The sequence below is a fragment of the Myxocyprinus asiaticus genome, chromosome 1, assembly GCF_019703515.2.
Source record: "Myxocyprinus asiaticus isolate MX2 ecotype Aquarium Trade chromosome 1, UBuf_Myxa_2, whole genome shotgun sequence".
NCBI lineage: Eukaryota > Metazoa > Chordata > Actinopteri > Cypriniformes > Catostomidae > Myxocyprinus > Myxocyprinus asiaticus.
In genome coordinates, this window is record NC_059344.1 from 47,757,435 (window position 1) to 47,765,387 (window position 7,953).

At 44.7% G+C, this 7,953-nt stretch overlaps 1 pseudogene; it reads left to right on the top strand.

Annotated features, from left to right (window-relative positions):
• The first annotated feature begins 2,172 nt into the window (after positions 1-2,172).
• LOC127440022 (uncharacterized) lies at positions 2,173-5,773 on the top strand (annotated as a pseudogene).
• Positions 5,774-7,953: the final 2,180 nt, after the last annotated feature.

A 7,953-nucleotide genomic window follows, 5' to 3' on the forward strand; every position in this document is an offset into this window, starting at 1 on the left:
AGTCCAAGTCATCAAAAAAAAAAAAAAAAAAAAAAAAAAAAATTATTACATTTTAGATTTATAATTAAATAAATTAATATATAAAGAGAGAGAGAGAGAGAGAGAGAGAGAGAGAGAGAGAGAGAGAGAGAAATTAAAATAAATAGGTTGAATGAAAAACACCTCCAGATAACACACTCTTGAACAGTTATTTTTAAAATGAGTCAATAATTTTCCTTGAGTAAAGAGATGTTTTAATCGCTTATTTGTTTGAATTAGAACACAGGGAGCTATAAAATTATCAATATAGAAAAGCTTAAAGTTTGGTTTAAAAGCAGTATCTTACATTTGTATGAAGGTAAAGACATTTCTATAGGAGGCTGTTTTTTTATTGCAGACATAGAACATTTACAATAAATACAAATAATAATAATACACAAAACCTACATGGTTACACAAAGCACACAACAGCACAAGAACAAAAATGTAGGTGGCCGAATCAGAGATCTTCTATATTGGATCACGGTTACTTAGCGTGTTACTGCAGTAAGTAACCTTTTACGGATACCATACAAATGAATAGGGAGAGCCGTAAACTGACATCTACCTGTCGCAACATTACCCGTGTCTTCTCTTAGAAAACTGCAATTTTATCGTAATAAACTCCACACATAGTTCATTCCAAAGGGATTTTTTTTTGTGGAAAACATGTTGAAGTGTAGCGTACAGGTGGTCCATTCATTAAGTGACCAAGCTGTTTCCTCACAAAAGCAGTTTATTCAGCACACTGAGGCATCTCAACCATAGACTATTCAAAAACGGCCTCTTGTCTCCTCGCTGGTGTTCGGCCGTAGAATGTATATAAAACCGCTGCGTAATGCCACAGAGTATTTAGCAGAGATAGGCCACTTCTATTAAAATGAATGGGAGAAGTTGGAACGCATAACCAATGAGCTCTGAGCATAGACATACACACACACACACACACACACACACACACACACTGGCAGATTATTCTTATGGAAAGAAATTGTTACTTTTATTCACCAAAGTGGCATTCATCTGATCACAATGTATAGTCAGGACATTAATAACGTGAAAAATTACTATTACAATTTGAAAAAATCCTCCACGTGCAGCAATGACAGCTTTGCAGATCCTTGGCATTCTAGCTGTCAGTTTGTCGAGATACTCAGGTGACATTTCACCCCACACTTCCTTTAGCACTTGCCATAGATGTGGCTGTCTTGTCGGGCACTTCTCACGCACCTTACAGTCTAGCTGATCCCACAAAAGATCAGTTTTGTTTTTCTGTTTCAAAAGTGGCTTTTTCTTTGCAATTCTTCCAATAAGGCCTGCACCCCTGAGTCTTCTCTTTACTTTTGTACATGAAACTGGTGTTGAGCGGGTACAATTCAATGAAGCTGTCAGCTGAGGACATGTGAGTCATCTATTTCTCAAACTAGAGACTCTGATGTACTTATCCTCTTGTTTAGTTGTACATCTGGCCTTACACATCTCTTTCTGTCCTTGTTAGAGCCAGTTGTCCTTTGTCTTTGAAGACTGTAGTGTACATCTGTGTATGAAGTCTTCAGTTTTTTGGCAATTTCAAGCATTGTATAGCCTTCATTCCTCAAACAATGATTGACTGATGAGTTTCTAGAGAAAGCTGTTTCTTTTTTGCCATTTTTGACCTAATATTGACCTTAAGACATGCCAGTCTATTGAATACTGTGGCAACCAAAAAACAAACACAAAGACAATGTTAAGCTTCATTTAACGAACCAAATAGCTTTCAACTGTGTTTGATATAGTGGCAAGCGATTTTCTAATACCAAATTAGCATTTTAGCATGATTACTCAAGGATAAGGTGTTGGAGTGATGGCTGCTGGAAATGGGGCCGGTCTAGATTTGATCAAAAATGACTTTTTTCAAATAGTGATGGTGCTGTTTTTTACATCAGTAATGTCCTGACTATACTTTGTGATCAGTTGAATGCCACTTTGGTGAATTAAAGTACCAATTTCCTTCCGAAACAGCAAAATCTGTACATTATTCCAAACTTTTGGCCGCCAGTGTGTATATATATATATGTAGATGCCTCATTGGCCGCTGGATCATACGTCAATGTTGCCCCCACATTGGACCGGGCAACTTGCCATAACTCTCCGAAGACTGGACTGGAAAAAAAGATGCCTGACTCGTTTGCAGCTCGGGGTTTTACAAACCGTCGAACAATCCAAACCAGATCTCGGGGAATTACCTTTCACAGGTAACTCTGAACAATTGTTTCTGGTTGTATTTGGTCATTATAATATTATGTTGACATCTAACTAGTTGGCCACCAGAGTCAGACTATTAATAGCTAGCGATAATGCGAGCTAGCTACGAAAGCTGAGACTTCATAAGAAATCATATAAAGTTTAAATTATTTCTTATAAAGTCTCAGCTTATATTATAGTTTATATTATAAACTAAATTGCCCATAATCAAGATTTTCTGACAGTGAGTCCTCCGTGCTATGCAGTGAGCACTTCAAGCCGGAGGACTTTGACAGGACAGGTCAGACTGTCAGGATTAGAGATGGAGCTAAACCATCTGTCTTCAGTTTCAGACTCATCTCCATAGAGTAGGTGTATCACTAGTTTATAAATTTGATAGCTTGTCATTAGGCTTGTTCGAGATGAACTGCATCTCGCCAGGAAAACTTCTTTGTTGTTGTTGCTCTTTCTGAATGTTTAGGAATCAATTATGTATTGTGTATTACACGGTGAAATCCTTAAACCTCTTCAAGTTGTTTTTAAGTATTTTTTTCTTCCAATTTTTCTTCCAAGGAAGGCTGAAGAGAGCCTGTCAGTGAACTGTTCTCTGCATTTCCAAGAGACTGAACCGCTGCCTGATGTTGTGAGTATTTGTACTAGTTATGCCACAGACAGCTGTGAGCATCATGGCCCTGGTCATATTCAAACCTCTCTCTCACTTGCTTGCTTTCTCTCTCTCTCTCTCTCTCTCTCTCTCTCTCTCTCTCTCTCTCTCTCTTCTCACTCGCTCTCTGCCACTCTTTTCAGACATTCACGTGTACACATGTGCACACATGCACACAGTGAAACATGCTGGTGTTGAATATGCACCCCTGACACACACACACTCAAACCCACAGTGCTGGCAGTGGGATTGAGGGGTGATGAGATTAAGTATGTGGGCCAGTGGATAGTACATTGTACTAGCTATGCACCAAACAGCTATGACTGTGAATGATGTGATATAAACATTACTCAAAACATTTTCATCCTTCTTTCTACTAGGACCACTCCTATGCATTGCCTGCATCTCCCACTGGTCTAAAGATCAGACTCAGTGAAGCCTTGGCTAGGGTGGAGAGTCTGGAGTGAGAGATGAGGAACATGAAGGACCGAGAATGGAGGGCAAAGAACACGGTGCATAGTCTTCTAGAGGATCTGAGAAGGAAGAACCTCATAAATGAAGAGCTGAAAGAGAGGCTCAATTTCTGCTCAGGTAAAATGAAAATAAAACTTTGAAATTTATGTACAAACCCCATTTCCAGAAAAGTCTGGCCATTTTGTAAAATGCAATAAAAACAAGAATCTGTGATTTGTTAATTCTCTCGAACCTTTATTTAACTGACAAAAGTACTTAGTTGTAACTTAATTGTGTTTTGTAAATACAAACAAATTTGGAATTTGATGCCTACAACATACTCAAAAACAGTTGGGACAGAGGCATGTTTACTACCGTGTTACATCAACTTTCCTTTTAATTACACTTTAATTCAGAACCCTAGCATGTTGTGTCACATCTTATGGATATTTGTGGAAAAGTCTATTTACAACTTTCAATGAACAAAATTACTTGGTGCTCTCTTAAGGTACCTTGGTTTGCCATGATCATATTGATAAAACATTTTCTTTTGAAGGTACCTGTCTGTCATGGGGTTCATCATCAATATTGACACCCTGAAGTTGATGATTCCTGAACAGCTACAATTTCAGTGATACATCTGCACTTATTGATTTAGCCAGGACCACTTGGAGCTCCTCTTCAATTCAATCTGGGCATCAGGTAGGGATTAGGGATGGGCACGATTACTCGGGTACTTGGACATGGCAGCAATGATCGATCATGAAAACGGTGATCGTTGGTGAACATGCATGGTGTGACTTCTCACTTAATTCGAAATTCAGTAACAATTACCTGACAACTAAACACAAATGTGTCAAAGAGGAAGCTTATTTTTAATTTTGAGATTGATTACGTTGTGATAATGAGGGGTACATTGATTGTCAGAGACATCTCATAGCAACCAAACTGTTATACGATGCTGCAATGCTATCATTATGATCATCAAAAGAGAGAGTAATTAACCGTGTTTTGAACACCTGTCTCTGCAAAACGTTTGCTAAACACGTTTTATTATAATTTAATGTAAGAGCCTTGACTCGTTAATGGATATTATTTAATAAAAGTGAATGTTTGTCACTGACTGTAAACCTCCCTGCCCTGCGTGCCGACATGTTTGTGTGAAGTAGCACACACCTGCATCTCAACGAAATGGCAGTTGATGATTTCCGCACAAGTTTCCAAGTTAGAAGTTTGACATAAAGTGTCATTCCGTTGCACTTTCCCCAGTTGAAAAGTGGAAATTCAGACTCTCCGAGTTGAATGGGACACTCCATGAATCATCACAGAAACAACAATATGGAGCATCGTGGCTTTCCCTACAGGAGCGAACACTTAGACACACACACACCAGGCGCGTGTGGCAGTGGATTCAATGCGCTGTGAGTGTTTCAAACAGCTAGACAGTGCAGCTAAATGGAAAGCGGTAAGGACGCTTGCACCTGAGCTAGATCATGTTTAACACCTGTTTCTAATTCCAGTAAGCATGGGGAGAGCGGCATATAAGCAGCCATTCCATTAGCAGAGGGAGAGAGTCTGGCACAAAGAAGGCCACGGTGCTCCTGAAGCTGAAGCTGTTTAACCTGTTATGTTTATGAAGTTGATGTGTTTAAGTGACTACGTGTTTATGAAGCTGATGTGTTAAATGCCTATGTGCCTGTGAAGCTAATGAGTTTGTGAAATGGCCTATTAAAAGTCCTACCTGAGCCAGGAAAAACTTGCTTCCCTGTGTTCTCCTTTCCGCCGGTTGTGAGGCTGTCTTACACTGGTGCCGAAACCCGGGATCATTGAGGTACGCCCCATGGAGCCCTTCCAGTTGGCCGAGATACTCCAGTCCCTCGCCAGCCTACATCAGAACCACCAACAATCCCTGCTTGAGCTCCGCCAAGACCAGGAACGCCGCTTCTTTGAGATCCTGTGAGCTCAAGCAGAGGACCGGCATGCGATCCGGAGCCTTCTTGGCCAGGAGAGAGCCCCGGCTGTGACTCCGGACAACCATAGCCCCCTGCCCCCACCCACGCTCCTGAAGATGGGGGCAGAAGACGATGCGGAGGCTTTCCTCGACCTTTTTGAGTGGGCGGCCAGGTCTGGAGCTGGCCGCGTGACCAGCGGGCGGCCAGGCTCCTTCCAATCTTGTCCGGGGAAGCCCAGCTTGCTGCCCAACAGCTGCCGGTGGATAACCTCCTGGCCTATGACGACCTGAAGAAGGCCATCCTGCAGCAGATGGGTCTAAGTCCAGAGCAGTACCGACAGCTTTTCCGGACCCTGAAGCTGGGGAAGACCGACCACCCGTTTGCCTTTTCCCAACGGCTCCAAGATGCGTGCCAGAAATGGCTGCTGGCGGGGAACCGCGACGTCATGGAAGTCATCGATTAAGTTGTACTGGAGCAGCTTATCCTTCGTCTGCCAATGGGAACAGTGGAGTGGGTGCAGTGCCACCATCCGGCGTCACTGGAGGAAGCTGTCCAACTCACAGAGGACCATATGGCGGCGTACCCAAGGGCGGAAGAGCCCTCTTTTTCTTCTCTCTCTTCCCCCTCCCCCTTTGTGTTACCCCCTCCCCTCTCGCTCTGCTCTCTCTCCAGAGCCCGTTCCTGCCCCGCGGAGGCGAGGAGCTCCACCACCGCGGCCAGTTCCCCGAGCGAGGTGGGGGGCAAACCCTCCTGCCCCTACAGTGCCCCACCGCTCTCCCCCTCAGGTGGAAGTGTCTGCTGATGCAGGTGCGGGCGTGGCGCCTGGGCCGGTCTGCTGGAGTTGCGGGCATCCGGGACACTTCCGGGATCAATGCCCTTTGATGGAGCTGGGAACGGTGGTCCGGATCCCGACACTCCGCAGGCTGCCCCCGATCGGGCCAGAGCGTACTGGATACCCCCTTGTAAGTGTCAAGGGGGGTATTCACCAAGCATTGGAAACCCTCAAGCACGCCTTTGACCAAGTGAGAGTGATCGATGGTCAACAACTCCAGCCGGGTGTCACCCTTTCATATCCTTATTTTGCAATTATAAATGAGTGGTTGTATAGAGTGACGCAGGATGCTCAAACAAAGGAAGATACAACCCAGCTCTTAATACCGCGGAGCCGTCGGGAAATGGGGTTCCAGGCGGCTCATTATAATCCCATGGCGAGTCATCTAGGGGAAAGAAAAACACTGAACTGCCTAATAGCCCATTTTTAGTGGCCGGGCATTGGCGGCGATGTCCGCAGGTGGTGTGTGGCATGCCGCGAATGCCAGCTGGTGAATCCACCGGCCACCCCAAAAGCGCCATTGCGCTGATCGAGGTCCCCTTCAAGAGAATTGGAATGGACCTCGTCGGGCCATTAGAGCGGTCACCACGCGGACATCACTTTGTATTTGTCCTAGTGGACTATGCAATGCGATATCCGGAAGCAGTGCCTCTGCGCAACATCTCAGCACACAGTGTTGCGGAGGCACTCTTCAAAATAATCTCCCGGGTGGGGATTCCGAAAGAAATCCTCACCGATCAGGGCACAACCTTTATGTCACGAACACTATGCAAGCTTTACGAATTATTGGGCATTAAATCAATCTGCACCAGCGTTTACCATCCACAAACAGATGGCCTGGTGGAGCGATTTAATAAAACCCTTAAAAATATGATACGTAAGTTTGTGCACGAGGATGCTAGAAATTGGCTCGATCCCCTGTTATTCGCAGTATGAGAGGTCCCGCAAGCCTCCAATGGATTTTCCCCATTCAAGCTGCTATATGGGCGGCGCCCGCATGGCATGATTGATGTTATGCGTGAAGCTTGGGAGGAGGGACCTCCAAACTGTAAGAATGAAATTCAATACGTTCTTGATCTTAAAGCAAAACTCCACACTTTGGGCAACTAATACAGGAGAATTTGCTCCAAGCTCAAGAACAACAGAGCCGACTGTACGACAGGGGAACTTGGCTGCAGGAATTTTCACCGGGAGATAAGGTACTCGTATTACTTCCCACATCGAGCTCCAAATTACTTGCCAAGTGGCAAGGACCCTTTGAGGTCACACGACAAGTGGGGGATCTCGATTATGAGGTAAAGCGAACCGATAGGGGGGCGCACGTCAATATATATCACCTCAACCTCCTGAAATTGTGGAGGGAGGCGGTCCCTGTGACGCTGGCTACAGTAGTTCCGGAGAGGGCGGAGCTCGGGCCAGAAGTGAATACAAAACACAATCATTTCACCCCGGTCACTTGCGGAGACCACCTCTCACCGTATCAACTCTCAGAGGTTGCCAAGATGCAAAAGGAGTTTGCAGACGTGTTTTCCCCTCTACCGGGTCGTACAAACCTCATACAGCACCACATCGAGACCGAGCCAGGGGTGGTGGTACATAGCCGTCCCTACCGATTGCCCGAGCACAAAAAGAAAATTGTCCGGGAAGAATTGGATGCAATGCTCGATATGGGGGTAATCGAGGAATCCCACAGCAACTGGTCCAGCCCGGTTGTTCTAGTTCCAAAGAGCGACAGGTCTGTACGGTTCTGTGTGGATCATAGAAAACTCCACACTGTGTCTAAATCTGACGCATACCCAATTCCTCGCGTT